This window comes from Miscanthus floridulus, chromosome 1 (genome assembly GCF_019320115.1).
Source record: "Miscanthus floridulus cultivar M001 chromosome 1, ASM1932011v1, whole genome shotgun sequence".
Lineage (NCBI taxonomy): Eukaryota > Viridiplantae > Streptophyta > Magnoliopsida > Poales > Poaceae > Miscanthus > Miscanthus floridulus.
Window position 1 is genome coordinate 52,089,122 of NC_089580.1, and position 15,986 is coordinate 52,105,107.

Sequence of the window (15,986 nt, forward strand, 5' to 3'; positions counted from 1 at the left end):
GGCTTGGCCTCCTGCTTGCTGCCGGGCCGGCCTCCTTGCCTGCTGCCGACAGGGTCCGACGGGCTGGCCGCGCCGTCGCCGCAAGGAGGCCCGCACCGCCTCCGTGGGAGGTCGGAGCCAAGGGACGAAGAGGTGCCGCCGCCCTATGCATCAGCTTCCCACCATCGTGTGGTTGACGACGAGCGCATTGGTGAGGATGTTGAGCGCCTCTAGGTCGCCGGAGCAGAGCCGAGCTGAGCGCGTCCAACTCCATGAGCCGGTCGCCGTCTCCGGACCAGGCTGCCTCGCTGCTCATATGCGTGAAAGGCATATAAACATATTTTAGCATGCGCAAAAATCTATTTATGAAACTAATGTCAGCTACCTTAATGCAAAATTACAACAACATATCATAGAAATCTAACTTGTCAAGCATACAAACTTATTGGTGAAATTAATATCGACTACATTGATTAAAAAATCACGGGCCATTCAGGTACTGCAAGTATATAAATCAAAATCTAAAGCATGGGACAGGACAGCTAGTTTCACCCAATGTCGGCAGTGACTGTTGTCTTGCCGCACATTATGGCTACCAAAATTAGAATACATAAAAACTAGGAACAATTCTTTTATGCATATTAATCAACAATCAAACTGGACAGCTGGACGCAGGATGCACTGCACAACTGAATCTAAGTTCAGAAAACCAGAACTGAATTTGATCACGTAAGACACATGTAGACAATTAGCACTAAAAATTCAGGAGTGCAAGCTGAGGAGCACATCTATCAGGAGAGCAAACTGAAGAGCACATCTATCTTGCAGCCCTCGCCCTTACAAATGGGGTTGTAGCACAAACATAATATGCAACTATTAAGTTGGGTGTGGAAACCAAAAAACGAAACATGAATGAAGTTTACATTTTTATGCTTACCCCTACAGGAAATAATTTTGAGAATGGAACACTTTAAATTAACACACATGACTACATGAAGCTTGACTGTGTGTGAAATGGCTTACACAGTCTATTGGGAAAGGTAGTGGTTTGTGAAGCACAGAAATACTTCATTTCTCTCATCGAAGCATGCTATTAATTTACAGGTATGTATAAGGATTGAGGCTTACATGTCAGAATGAATGTAGAAGGCTGCATATTTATATGGCCAACTGTATTTTACATGTTCCATGGCTCTTCCAAGAACGCAAGCAGCAATGCAGTAACAGCAATGGAAGCTGCAAAAACAATAGGCAAATGGATAGAAATGTGCTCCAACAATGTATAAAATTATGTTCCAACAATGTATAAAATGTGCTCCAATAATATATAGAAATGTATAGAAGTCTTCCAAATGACTTCTTGCTTACACGGTTGGCTCAAGAAAGCATAGAAATAAAAAATCAATTGCACAAAAACCTATTCATTGCACATCATATCAAGGAAATGCATAAAGCTCTTCATTTCCTGCAAACCACCTACTCATCCAAGGCTGCAACCAAAAATCAGATAAAAACATCATGAAAAAACAAGAAAGGCATAGAAACATCATAAAAACATAATTCACGTGCATAAAAAAAAATCCACCTATTCCTCTGTCCTGCTGGCCGCACCCACCCATCCTTGGTGCCGCGAACAGCATCCCTGCAATGCACATCTAAGCAATTGAATCAAAGCAAGCAGACACCAGGTAAATCAGAGAAAATTGAAGATGTAGTACCAACTTTGATATGCATAGAAACTCAATAATGCTAGAACAGAAACTCACATTGATGCAAATACTAGAAAATTGAAGATACAAGCATAGACAATAACTAGGGTGGTGCTGGTGGATGCCGAGCGTGGGGAGTTGCAGCAGCAGGTGTAGGATCCCCTCGCCTCTGGTCAGCTGCAGGTGCCGACGCAGCCGGTGTGGTGGAGGTTTGCGCCACCGATGCGTGTGTGCAGGAGAACGAGCTAGCTACATACTGCTGTTCAATCAGATGTAGAACAAATCGATGATGATGGCAGAGCGATCTCGTGCAGAACTAGCCGCAGGTCTCCTCGACATGGGCCGTGGACCTGCTGGGGGCTGACCGACTGGCACAGTGATCAATTGGCAAGGGAGGAGCCCCAACGAGCTAGCTATATATATAGTCATGCTCATTATATTTATTTAAAGTAAATAAGCTCCAAATAGAGTACCAACACATAAACAACATTTTTTTAGTTTAAATAAATTAGCTATGATTTTTGGTTATTATGACTGAAATATATGACACTTAAATCTAGATGGCCCTTCTATTATTTTCATGCAGCAATAAGATTATCAAGATTTGAATGTAGGGGACTACACCTGTTCATATGAAACAATTAAACAGGCACTTCGAATTATTTTTGCTCTAACTAGAAGTCCATGACAACTAAAATTGTTAAAGAAAATGCGGGCAATATACTAACTGTACATATAAAATTTGGACCATCGCATCAAATATGATCTGGATTCTTTTGCTCCTATATATAATTTTACAAATAATGTTAATTTTGTGGAGTTAGGATTTGTAGTTGACTAGTTGTCAAAGTAGATATGTGTCCCAAGTGTGGTAAGACAGTGGTAGGCTTCTTGCCCTTCTGTATGTGTTACTTGATGAACTTAGGTGTATCCTCCCTTTTGTTGTATTTGTTATTTGCCAATGATGAATACATTTCACGCTGCAACATTTTGGTTCCTTACCAATGATGGCTCTCTGCTTCTATAATGGCCAATGATGAATGCCAAAATCTCATGCCAACATTTTTTGATGACTGAGTGTTGGATCCTTCAATCGGCCGTGGTCATCTATTCAGCCTAGCGGTTGAAACAGAAATATTGGAGGAGACGGATAGAAATGAAAGTCGACCCGCGAAAATCGGTTAATTTTGATCATTTTTTTTTTCAAATTTTCATGAAATTTTAGATTAAATTTGAAAAAATATGAACGAAATGGAATCGAAATCCTGAACCCTATATATATAGACCGGTTGGAACAAAGATGTTGAAATCCCGAACCATATATATATATATATATATATATATATATATATATATATATATATATATATATATATATATATATATATATATATAGAACTACTATCCTATAGCTGGCTGCAGAATAACTTATTCTGTAGCCACTTTGAGTTACGATAATTACTATGTTAATTTACGAGATTTCAGTAACTCCTTACTAAGTGGTTTACTATAACGTTATGGTAAATATTCCCATGTGTTATAGTAACCCAACTATCGTAAATATGTATTGACATTATGGTAAATTAGTATATAAAATTATGGTAAATAGAGGTGGCTACAGAATAACTTATTTTGTAGCCGGCTGCTGAATAGCCTCTCCCTATATATATATATATATATATATATATATATATATATATATATATATGGAGAGAGAGAGAGACGTGTTTTTCACGTTTCCTACGCGAAATCTCGTCCATAGATTGAATTGGAAAAAAGTCCAACTCGGACTTGTACGGGTGAACCGGCCTTGCTAGGTCCCAAGGCCAGTTTGTGCGGGCTCTGGCATGGGCCGAGCGGCCAGGCGAGCTGGCCAGTCAGCCTAGCCGATTCCCTAGCCGGCTAGGCCGGTTGGGCAGCGCGGAGGCAAGGCAGCCGGTTAGACGGCAACAACCAATAGGAGGAGGTGCAGCAGCACGGTCCGGCCGGCCTAGCCGGTTAGGTCGGCTCAGCAGCGGCCAGCAGGGTTCGGCAAAGCCTCCAAGGACAAGGCCACAGGCCTACCGGAATGAGGACCGGCCAGGCCAGGCCGGTTTGCCAAGGTGCAGCACCTCTTTTTCTTCCTTTTTTCCTCCAAACTTCCACTCAATGTTCCATATAATTTTTCATGACCACATTTCTGCTAGAAACACTGCAAGTCGCTCTACGCTTCCGCTTCTCCACTACCGGAATCGAAGGCTTTGCCTAGTGTCATATTTTTTGCCGAGTATATTTTATCGGACACTCGGCAAACTATCTCTTTGAGAGTGCCAAATTAAAAATACTCGACAAATATTCTGACACTCGGCAAACTATCTGTTTGCCCAGTGCCTTACTAGAAAACACTCGGCAAACATTCTGACACTCGGTAATTCTACTGAAAAACACTCGGCAAATTCCAGCACTCGGCAAATATGGGAAAAACACTCGGCAAATTACGACACTCGACAAACATCGCGCCACGTGTCCCTCCATGAAATGAGAAAAATAAATAAAAAATTAAAAAAATCCTTTTCCAAGTGTCAGATCTAGGACACTCGGCAAACACTGCTTTGCCAAGTGCTAAATCCAGGACACACGGTAAAGCCCCCGCCCGCCGCACACTTAACACGCACGCACACCCCCTCCTTCCCTGCCCCCGCTCCCCGCTCCCTCTCCCTGCCCGTCGCTCCCCTCTCCCAGCTGCCTCCGCGCCCCTCCCCTCCTCCCGCTGGCGCCACCCTCTCCTTCCCCGGTAGCCGCCCCCTCCCTCCCTCCCCTCCTCCCTTTCCGGCACCGGCACGCCCCTCCCCTCCCTCTCCGGCGCCCCCTCGCTCCCCTCCTCCCTCTCCGGCGTCGGCGCGGCCCCGCCCTCCCATCCCTCTCTGCCGTGCCCCCTCCCTGCCGTGCCCCCTCCCCTCCCTCTCCGGCGTGGCCCCACCCTCCCCTCTCTAGATCCGCCCAGCGCTCAGCTCCCCTGCCTCCTCCCCAGATCTACCCGCCCGCGCCCTCTCTCCAGCGCCGCCACGCCGCTCCCCCTCCCTCCCCTCCTCCGACGCGCCCCTCCCCTCCCTCTCCAACGCGGCCCCGCCCTCCCCTCCCTCTCCGGATCTAGGCGCTGCCCCTCCCCTCCTCCTCCCTGGATCCGGCCGCCGCCGCTCCCCCTCTCTCTCTCCCAGTGGCAGCGTGGTGCTGGTGGTGGCGTGGCGTCGGCGGGAGGCGTGGTGGCGGTGGGCGTGTCGGCAGCAGGCGTGGTGGCGGCGGGCGTGGTGGCAGGCGCAGGAGCTGCGCATGCCAATCGAGCGCGAGGAGGCGATGAGCTCGCCGGCAATGGCGGCGGCGCTGTTGGTGGAGGGGTTGGCGTGGTGGTTCTATTTTTTATTTTTTTTGGACAAATATTTGCCGAGTGTTTCTTGGGCACTCGACAAATACACGATAGAAAACACTCGGCAAAAAAACCTTTGCCAGCACTGTGTACGCCGAGTACCGTTTGCCGAGGATAAGGCTTTGTCGAGTTTTTTTTTGGCTTCGCCGTGTGCCGTGGACACACGGTAATGCTGGGCATTCTGGTAGTGCCCCGCAGGGGGGGGGGGGGGGTTGGCAGCCAGTACGACGGCCAGGGGCCCATGGCGCTGGGCCCATGAGAATACCCTGTACAGTACATGTATTTAGGCCCAATAGCTCATACGCTCGCTTCTATTCACGCGTGAGTCGCGCAGGCCTGGAGTGTGGAGTCACGACCTATTTGCGATCGCGAGTCGGGGCTTCGCTTCGCGGCCGCCGGTCGGTGACGGCGTGCTGCACTGCTGCTGCGGGCAGCGGGCGCGGGTTCGCAGATCGAGTAGTTCGTGTCTCCTTGATCGATCGTACCTGTATCTCTGGTCTGGCCAGTGGACAGCGGTAAGTAACTGCAGTTCAGAGTTCACTAGTTCAGTTTATCAGTTATATAGGGATAGGGCTTGGCGTGGGCGTGGCGGCCTGCCGGCCTGCACTTGCAGAGTTGCAAACTGTTTGATCTAATTTTCTAAATTCTAATTCAATATATTTTTTGAACATGTTAGATGTTGCGTACTCAGAAAAGGATAAAATTGATCTCTACATGATTTTGCATCAAAAAAATGTCCTTCTAAAAAAGCACTGAAGCTCTATAGTTCTATTTGAGGTAGACATAATAGTTATTATTTTATCGTTTTTTAGCTTCTTTGTTGTACTGTCATTTTTTATGAACTAAATATATGTTGCAAGATCTCTTATTAACAGTACTGCTAGTAAATATGCCTATGCGTTGCAACGAGAGAAAAAACAAACTATTAAACATTCATACAAAATGATAACGCGAATGGTACATATCTACTTACATTTTACGCTTTTATAATTTATTTTGTGATGACCGTCACATTCATAGCATAAATGAATGCCACAATAAATAACAATATCCTATTAAACCTATATCGAATTAAAATACACTTTGGTATATTTTTTCTTCCATTGCAAATTGTATAATTATTTAGATATAAATACATCATAACTTTAAATTTCCATACTACCCATGTGTAAAGGATTGGTCTATGTGGAAAGGATTGGTCTGTCCACTAATTATTTCTATGACGCAATATAGAACTTTGTAACTTTTTTGACGCATCATATCAACCTCAACTTTTTTTGTCAATGTGTAAAGGATTGGTCTGTCCACTAATGATTATGACGGGAGAACTCTCTTGATTTTTCACACGGCAGTCCACGTCAGGAATTACATAAATACATTTGTTTAGATTTCATTAGACAATAATCTGCCCAAGATTCTGGTTTACGAAATAATTAGTTCTACCATTGACTAATCCATATTTTAATAAAATAAGTTTTGTTTCTAATCAAAACTACATCAGATGGTGTAAATCTTTCTCCTCAAAACTTAATGCGCAAACAAACATAATAATTGCTGAAAAGTAGGGATTATGCACCGGGACTTGCCTTGGGTAGGAACCTGACATCGAAAAGTTAGTGAATGATTCGGGAACACGGACGACGAGGACATCCTCCTCATACTCTTCGGCCACCTCCACGCACTCCAAGTCTACCTCTGGCATATTCTCGGTCATCGCCAAACCTATATATAATTGCTGAAAAGTAGGGGTTATGCACCGAGGCTTGCCTTGGGTAGTAGGAACCAGACATCGAAAAGTTAGTGAAGGATTCGAGAACACCGACGACGAGGACATCCTCCTCGTACTCCTCGGCAATCTCTGTGTATTCCGGATCTGCCTCTGGCACATTCTAGATCATCACCGAACCTATATGTATGCAACATATGCAATGATGATTTAACACACATATAGACAAAGCACAACCTAACAAGATTCATATCATCTATGGATAGGTCAAATTTTTACGAAGCTAACAAAAGTTGTTTGGTATTTTTCTAGGGCGAATTTTACAAGATCTCTGTTTTTATAGAAAAAGAGAAAAATGAAAGAAAAGGAAAAATGCTTGCATGTGCTTGGTCCAGCCCACAACCAAGCTAGCCCAACTGCAAGGATTCAACCTAGGTTGAAAAAGAAGCCCATCAGGAGATACCTACTCGGATCTAGACATCTTCCATCAGATCTATTTCAAAAACTATTAAGACACCCACACCTTTTTCTTTCTCTGGCATCTTTACATCTAGAACCCCGTATTTCTTTCTATTCTCTTCCCACTTCTAATCTCTGCAATGGTAACATAACCGGGAACAGATACGAGATAGAGCCAGTGTTGGGCAGGGCTGGACGAAGAAAAGCAAATTTTTTTGCCTCTTTAGTATTAGATAGGTACCAGATAATAGATAATAGATATACTTTAATCGTCGTATGAAAATATTAGATTGCCAGATCCTTAATGTCTTGCTCGTCCAAAGGCCCTAGAAATTGTTGAGATGGGCCTGGCCGCAACGGAGCACGGCCGCAGCAGCGACCTGCCATGGCCCATGAGGCCTCCTGTGCTTGCCCTTGGTGTGCTTCCTGACGTGCGCGCCCTGGAGGACCGCCTGTCGCTGTCGGCCAAGCTTGTCCATGATCATGTCCTCGGCCTTGTTGAACCCCGCCGTGGCCATTTTTGATCGTCAACAGGATCGATCTCCCTCTGCGAAGCCTCCAAAGATGACGCGACGTAACATAACCAGAACATCTAGGCTAGGTTATTGAACATAAGTCCTTGGTTAGATCCATATCTCAATCCATGTATGTTAAAATAAATTTGAGTAGAATTAAACTAAATTTTATTTTAATTCGCTCCAGTATACATGGATTAAAGTAAATACACGTGAATACGCGTGCATCAAAAGGCCTAAATTGGATCAGTATCAATGCTCCCCGTGGACAGTAGTGCAATCAATGCTCTGCCTCTATCGGAGTAGATAGATCTGTACGGGGCTCGGTCCCGGCTTCTTTGCCACGAATCCTCCCCGTCGTGTGAACTGGTCACCCTGCTCTGCACCCGCCATTACCGTGCGTGTCCTCGCAAGTGTCCAGGCTTCGGGCGGAACGCACGGGCAGCGGCAAGCCGGATCCGCATGAATTATTTTCAAGAGAACATTCTTCGTTACTATTCTCTTTGTTCACGAAAGATATACAATTCTCGTTTTTCGAGAAATCAATCGGTTAGAATTTTGACCAAAATTATATTAAAAAAATACTAACATTTCTGATACAAAATTAGTATCATTAGATTAGTCATAGAATATATTTTTATAATAAATTTATTTGGAGACATAAATATTAATACTATTTACTATAAATTTGGTTAAATTTTAGCTACTTTGATCGGCACGGATCCCACACTTATATTCGGAGGAACGACTGTAGTAAAATATCATAAGTTCATAATTATTTGCAAGTTCTTGCTGTCTGCGTCTGCCAGCATAGGCCTACGTACACTACGTTTGTCCTGGACGACTGGATGTCGTCACTCGTCAGTGGTGTAGCACTCTAGCTCGCTCGCACGTCATTGATGAAAATGGCCAGCCGCGCCGCTTGTGTTGCAAGGCGACAGCGACAGATCGATGTGAGGAGCTACTCCATCGCACAAATCAGAATCAGTACACCGGCGAAATATCTCTATACAGATACAGCCAGCCTCGCTAATTTCACATCGAACGTATGCGCACACTACAGGCGGCCACGACTCGCAGTGCGCCGCGGATCGGATGCACAGAACGAATGGCATAAACCACAGCAACCAACAGCTATCACACGCATTTCTGCAAAGCTGAGCTGAAAGCCGCATGCACACACAAGCACATAGACGACAGCTTGCGTAGAGCGACTCTATCCGTCGCCGGCGCCGTCTCACCAGCTATGGGCACGGCGAGTGATCAGAACACGCCGCTCCTCTTGTCGGCAGATGGCGGCGACGGCGCTAGCGGCGAAGGCGTCGTGGCGCTGCCGGGCGACGACGCTGGCGGCGGCGGGCACGGGGTGAGCGCGCAGCTGGAGCGTATCCTAGGCGACGAGTCGGCGCCCCGTGCACGGCGGCTGGCGCGCGCGGCGCGGGTGGAGCTCCGCCTGCTGGTGGTGCTGGCCGCGCCTGCCGTGGCCGTCTACATGATCAACTACTCCATGTCACTGTCTACGAGGATCTTCTGCGGGCAGCTCGGCACGCTCGAGCTCGGCAACGTCGGGATCCAGGTCTTCGCGTACGGCCTCATGGTACGTAGTATTTCTTCATCGTTGCCATGTTGCCAACAGATGCGTGTTAGCCGGTTAGTATATCTTTGCTCTTACTACTGAACATTTGGTTGTTGCATTGCAGCTGGGCATGGGGAGCGCGGTGGAGACGCTGTGCGGGCAGGCGTACGGCGCGCACAAGTACGAGATGCTGGGCATCTACATGCAGCGCTCCATCGTCCTGCTCACGGCCACCGGCGTCCCGCTGGCCGTCATCTACGTGTTCTCGAAGCAGATCCTCCTGCTCCTCGGGGAGTAGGAGCGGATCGCGGAGGCGGCCTGGGTGTTCGTGCTCGGCCTCATCCCGCAGATCTTCGCCTACGCCTTCAACTTCCCCATCCAGAGTTCCTGCAGGCGCAGAGCATCGTGGCGCCCAGCGCCTACATCTCCACGGCCACGCTGGCCGCGCACCTGGCCCTCAGCTGGTTCGCGGTCTACAGGCTGGGGCTGGGCCTGCTGGGCGCGTCGCTGATCCTCAGCCTCAGCTGGTGGATCATCGTCGCCGCGCAGTTCGTGTATATTGTTAAGTCACAGAGGTGCCGCCGGACCTGGACGGGCTTCTCCTGCAGGGCGTTCTCCGGCTTGCCGGAGTTCCTCAAGCTCTCGTTCGCGTCGGCGGTCATGCTTTGCCTCGAGACGTGGTACACGCAGATCACCGTGCTCATAGCGGGCTTGCTCAAAGACCCGGAGATCGCCCTTGATTCTCTTGCTGTCTGGTATGTTCTGTTAATAGTCAATTAATTAATTACTCACAATTGTTTCTTGGATGGACACGTGCTAATGCCTTTTAGTTGTTCCATTCACAATATCAACTCTCGACTCGATCAGCATGTCCATATCAGGATGGGTGTTCATGGTGTCGGTAGGCTTCAACGCTGCTGCTAGGTACCTCTAACTTTTTGTAGCAACACACTGCTGCTCACACAGCACTCAACTAGATCAACAGAATTAACGAGAACCACTAAACAAAATCAACACGTGCTAGATGTATAAATGTATATACTATGAGTCTGAACGTATACGACGACGACATTGCAGCGTGAGGGTGAGCAACGAGCTCGGAGCCGGGCACCCCATGGCGACATCTTTCTCTGTCAAGGTCGTGACCACGCTGTCTTTGATGGTGGCGTCCATTATAGCAGTCATCGTCATGTGCCTCCGCAACTACATCAGCTACGTCTTCACCAAAGGGGATGACGTCGCGCGCGCCGTGTCCACCATGACCCCGCTGCTCGCCGTCACCATCGTGCTCAACGGCATTCAGCCCGTCCTATCTGGTATACACATTAATTATATACTCCTACTCCTATATGTTTAGTACTACTTTTCTCAATTGAAAGTCATTTTGGCTTTTCGGTACACAGCTATGTATCTATCTATCTATCTATCTATCTATCTATCTATCTATATATATATATATATATATATATATATATATATATATAGAACTACTATCCTGTAGCTGGCTACAGAATAACTTATTCTGTAGCCACTTTGAGTTATGATAATTACTATGTTAATTTACGAGATTATAGTAACTCCTTACTAAGTGGTTTAATATAACGTTATGGTAAATATCCCCATGTGTTATAGTAACCCAACTATCGTAAATATGTATTGACATTATAGTAAATTAGTATATAAAATTATAGTAAATGGAGGTGGCTACAGAATAACTTATTTTGTAGCCGGCTACTGAATAGCCTCTCCCTATATATATATATATATATATATATATATATATATATATATATATATATATATATATATATATATATATATATATATACACACGCTATGTCTTAATCAATGTTTAAAATCGCCGGCTAAAGCATTTAGCGGCAAGTTTCCCCAGCTGCTAGAAACGATATAGCCGGATATAGCGTCCGCTAATTCATTTAGCGGTTTTGTAAAATACATGTCACAAATCAGCGAAAAAAGCAGCGAGAAATACACCAGAACAGAGGACTACCGAGAGAAGAAGAGAAGAACTTGCTTGCTTGTTGCTCCCATTAATTGGTACAGAGTATCAAGTGCTCACGCTGAGGGACTACCTGTCGCACTTTGGCAGCCAAAACCAGCGGCTACGTGGCGAGCTCAGCAGCAACACATCGCCGCCGACAGCCTAGATTAGTGCCATGGCGAGATGGCCGCTGTGGCTGGGGTTAGGGTGGCATTTTGGGCCGCCACTGCCATTTTGGGCCACCGCCTGATGAGAAATATAGGAAGCCCACTTTGGTTTCGGCCCACCAGTCTGCCAAGAAATGCTTAGCGACGCTTAGTTGCCCCCTGTTTAGCGTTTTTAGCGCGCTAATCGCCGCTATTAGCGGTCACGATCGTTTAGCGATAAAATGCAAGTCTCCTAGCGCCAGCCATGCCAATCCGCTAAATCCAGCTATAGCTTCCGCTATAGCCGGCTATTTTAAACACGGGTCTTAATACATCGTAAAAACTATTACTCTGTCTCATAATATACATGACATGGTAGAATCTGTCACAGTTATCAATGCTGAAGGCAAAAGACCTCAATGGCCCTACAAAGGAATCATAACCTAGCCTCTATCCCTTCCGTGACCCCTTTGCATCGAGCGCAACCCCACCCACGCTACCCCTACGCTTCGGGCTCTGCCCACATTCGCCCTCCTCTGTGTCCTTCAGGGTCGGAGCGTCGTGGTCCTTCGTTCCCTTCATGTCGGGCCCTACTAGGGGGCTAATGTTGGGGAGCAGGCGTCGGCTTGGAGAGGGGCGTCATCAGGGAAGGGGTCATCGGCTGTGGAAGGGCAAGCCACCACCCTCTCACCAGGTGCCGCCTTGGCACCGGGTGGTACCGTCTTGGTGCACCCTCGGCTCGGCGGCGCCTGGTCGACCCAGCTTGGTGTCGGACCGATCCGTCTTTGGTGTTGTCCTCTAACCGCACCACCTGGACATCGCTAGCTACTGGCCACCAAGAGGATGGCGTAGAATGGGAGGGAAGTGGATCTCGCCACCCTTGCTTTGGGGAGAAAATCGGGATGGTGGGTGCGAGCGTTTGTGTGCGAGCTGTGGCAATCATAATGGACGGGATAAGGCTCCTCCCACCATGAGAATTTTTTCCTTTTTTATTCACCTTAGGTCACTGGATGGAAACAACAACGAGATGGATGGACTGATGGTATGGTTGGGTGGAACCCGCATGATAGGCTATAGTATTAAGTATTATAATACAAAATTTGAATGCTATAAGGTCAAGTATTTTGATCGAGATGAAGGCCGGATAGTTTAAATCTAGAAAAATCAAAATGAATTATAGTTTGGAACGAAGAAAGTAGTGACTTCATTTTCTCCATTGGACCATACATCAATCATTTTCTCCATGGTGGCGTGTTCTTTAGCGGCTAATACTTGGTGCTCTTGGGTTTGTCTTACTGGCTTTAATCGACTGGTGGCTTGAGTGGTTGAAAAGATGACACTGATCTTCTTCTTTTTTTCTTTGCAGGTGTGGCGGTTGGCTGCGGGTGGCAGGCGTTCGTGGCATATGTGAACATCGCGTGCTACTACGGCATTGGGATTCCGCTTGGCTGCGTTTTGGGATTCTACTTTGATCTAGGTGCCATGGTAAAGCTGTAGATTTCCTATTAGAAAATCACACTCTTTCAATTATATATCCTGTGTGTTTTGTTCAAGGAGATAACGGCAACCCACATGTGTACATGCAGGGGATATGGGGTGGAATGATAGGTGGATTGATTGTTCAGACGCTTATTCTTATCTGGGTCACACTTCGCACTGATTGGAATAAAGAGGTATTGTAAAGTTTTCATAACCTTATGCATCTACTTTTAAAGGGACATACATAGAGCATATTCTTTACACCCTTTTATTCTGAACATGAGCCTTTTGATACATTTGCCACAATATAACCGGTTTCACTATGAAACTTTGACTTGCAACTTTTTTTGGAATATATGTACCATCAATCATGTGTTGCCAATTAATCTACAAGTTCTTTATATAGATTTGGGTCAAGTCAAATAAGTTTGACCAACTAAAACCCTGAATCAATCTATAATTGGAATCAGATGGAGTATACATGCATATTGCAATTTATGTGCTTTATATGAGTTAACTATATATATGTGTGTCATCAGTAACTTGGAAATATATATATATATATATATATATATATATATATATATGCAAATGGAATTAAGGTTCAGAGTTATAGGGTTAAGTCCAATTTACGCCCTCCAACTTGCAGCAAAGTTCGGATTTCAACCTTGAACTTCAAAACCGGATAACTTTGCCCTCCAACTCTCGAAAAAGTTTAACTTTCAACCTTCAGGGCGGTTTTGCGGGTGAACAGTGACTTTTGATATTTTTGGAAGCGTCGAAATTTTATATTATTTTTTCGAGCATCTTAACATCCTCAAATGAAAAAACTCAAAACTACAAAGTTGTAGATCTCATCGAGGTCTACAATTTACATATAAAAATTATCTTCATCCGACATCGTATTGAAGGGTTTTCTATTTTTTGAAATTTAAGTCTCATCACGCGATAAAATATGGTGCTGAAATTTTATATTATTTTTTCGAGCATCTTACTGTCCTCAAATGAAAAAACTCAAAACTACAAAGTTGTAGATCTCATCGAGGTCTACAATTTACATATAAAAATTATCTTCATCCGACATCGTATTGAAGGGTTTTCTATTTTTTGAAATTTGAGTCTCATCACGCGACAAAATTGTTTCACACGTGATGAGACTCAAATTTCAAAAAATAGAAAACCCTTCAATACAATGTCGGATGAAGATAATTTTTATATATAAATTATAGACGTCGATGAGATCTACAACTTTGTAGTTTTGAGTTTTTTCATTTGAGGACAGTAAGATGCTCGAAAAAATAATATAAAATTTCAGCAGCATATTTTATCGCGTGATGAGACTCAAATTTTAAAAAATAGAAAACCCTTCAATACGTTGTCGGATGAAGATAATTTTATATGTAAATTATAGACCTCGATGAGATCTACAACTTTGCAGTTTTGAGTTTTTTCATTTGAGGATGTTAAGATGCTCGAAAAAATAATATAAAATTTCGGCGCTCCTAAAAATATCAAAAGTTACTGTTTACCCGCAAAACCGCCCAGGAGGTTGAAAGTTGAACTTTTTCGTGAGTTGGAGGGCCAAAGTTGTCCGGTTTTGAAGTTCGAGGTTAAAATCCGAACTTTGCTGCAAGTTGGAGGGTGTAAATTGGACTTAACCCTTAATATAATAGTATCTCAAAACCATGAAGACGATGGATTTGGTTCTATACATGTATTTTAGCGACAATATAATGATCTAGAGTTATTTGGAGAAAGAAAGAATATTTTACTGTTAACTTTGCATATACACATTTAACTTTGTATTGTATTATAGGTAGAACAAGCGCGCATGAGGCTAAATAAATGGGATGACAAAAAGAAGCCCCTTTTGGCGGAAGATTGAAAAGTTATACGGATGGTGCACGTGGTCTACTATGCATGTCATAAGATTGCCAAAGCTGTTATTAGCTTGTTTGGCATTGAAATGGTAAAACTGAAATTCGAACAAGAAGGGACTAATGGCACTCTTGAGCAAAGTTTTTTACTGCTACACCCGGCCTTTACAGGGGCGACTTATAAGCATTTGTAGAGGCGGTTTGCCCAGCCACTCCTACGAAAGCATGGCTATAAATTGCCGATTTATAGGGACGGTTCTTCAGACGTCCCTATAAATCGAATTTATAGGGACGGCTCTAGAAATAACGAATTCGGGCCAAAAAAATAGTAATTTTTTTAATCTCGTATAGTTTATGAAACTATACGAGATATATGTAAATTTATGAAAAATGTTTACTACACTTTGTCGGATGAACAAATGACCAAAATAAAAGTTGTAGATCTAGATCAGTTCTACAACTTTTATGTTCATGACTTTTTTAGCTGATATCATTTATTATTTCAAAATATTATTTGAAGGTGCCATTTTTTGAAATTCAAATTTTCAATGGTTCAAACAAAGTCACATGAAAATATAACCAAAATAATAGTTGTAATAACACAATAAATCGATAGAGCATGATTTTAGAAAATTTTAGAAAAAATTCATCAAATTTGAAGTTAGTTGAGGGAGAAACACTAGTTATAAGTTTTAGCCAGAGATTAAAAAGAGAAATCAGACTTCTTCGATAATTTAAAAATTAAATTTTCAATAGCAATTTGAAACAGTAAATGATTTCAAATGGAAAAGCTGTAAACAATAAAGTTCTATAACTTTGCGAGATTTACTACTTTTATTTTGCTCATTTCTCCATCTAAGGTCGTTTAAAATTTTTGAATTTTAATACTTAATTTTACTATTTGACGTCTATTTGTAGGAGCGGCTTTATATCTAGCCGCCCCAACAAATCCGATACATGGGCGGCTAAAAGGTCCTGATAGCTAGAGGGGGTGAATAGCCTCTAAAAATTTCTACAACAACACTAAGCAAAGCGGTTAGACAAATATTTGGATAAGCGAATATTGCGCTAGCCTATTAAAAATGCAAGTCACCTACCACAATTCTAATTTCTAT

The 15,986-nt window shown here is 44.1% G+C and overlaps 1 pseudogene; it reads left to right on the top strand.

Annotated features, from left to right (window-relative positions):
* The first annotated feature begins 8,862 nt into the window (after positions 1 to 8,862).
* Positions 8,863 to 15,290, top strand: LOC136483739 (protein DETOXIFICATION 40-like; annotated as a pseudogene).
* Positions 15,291 to 15,986: the final 696 nt, after the last annotated feature.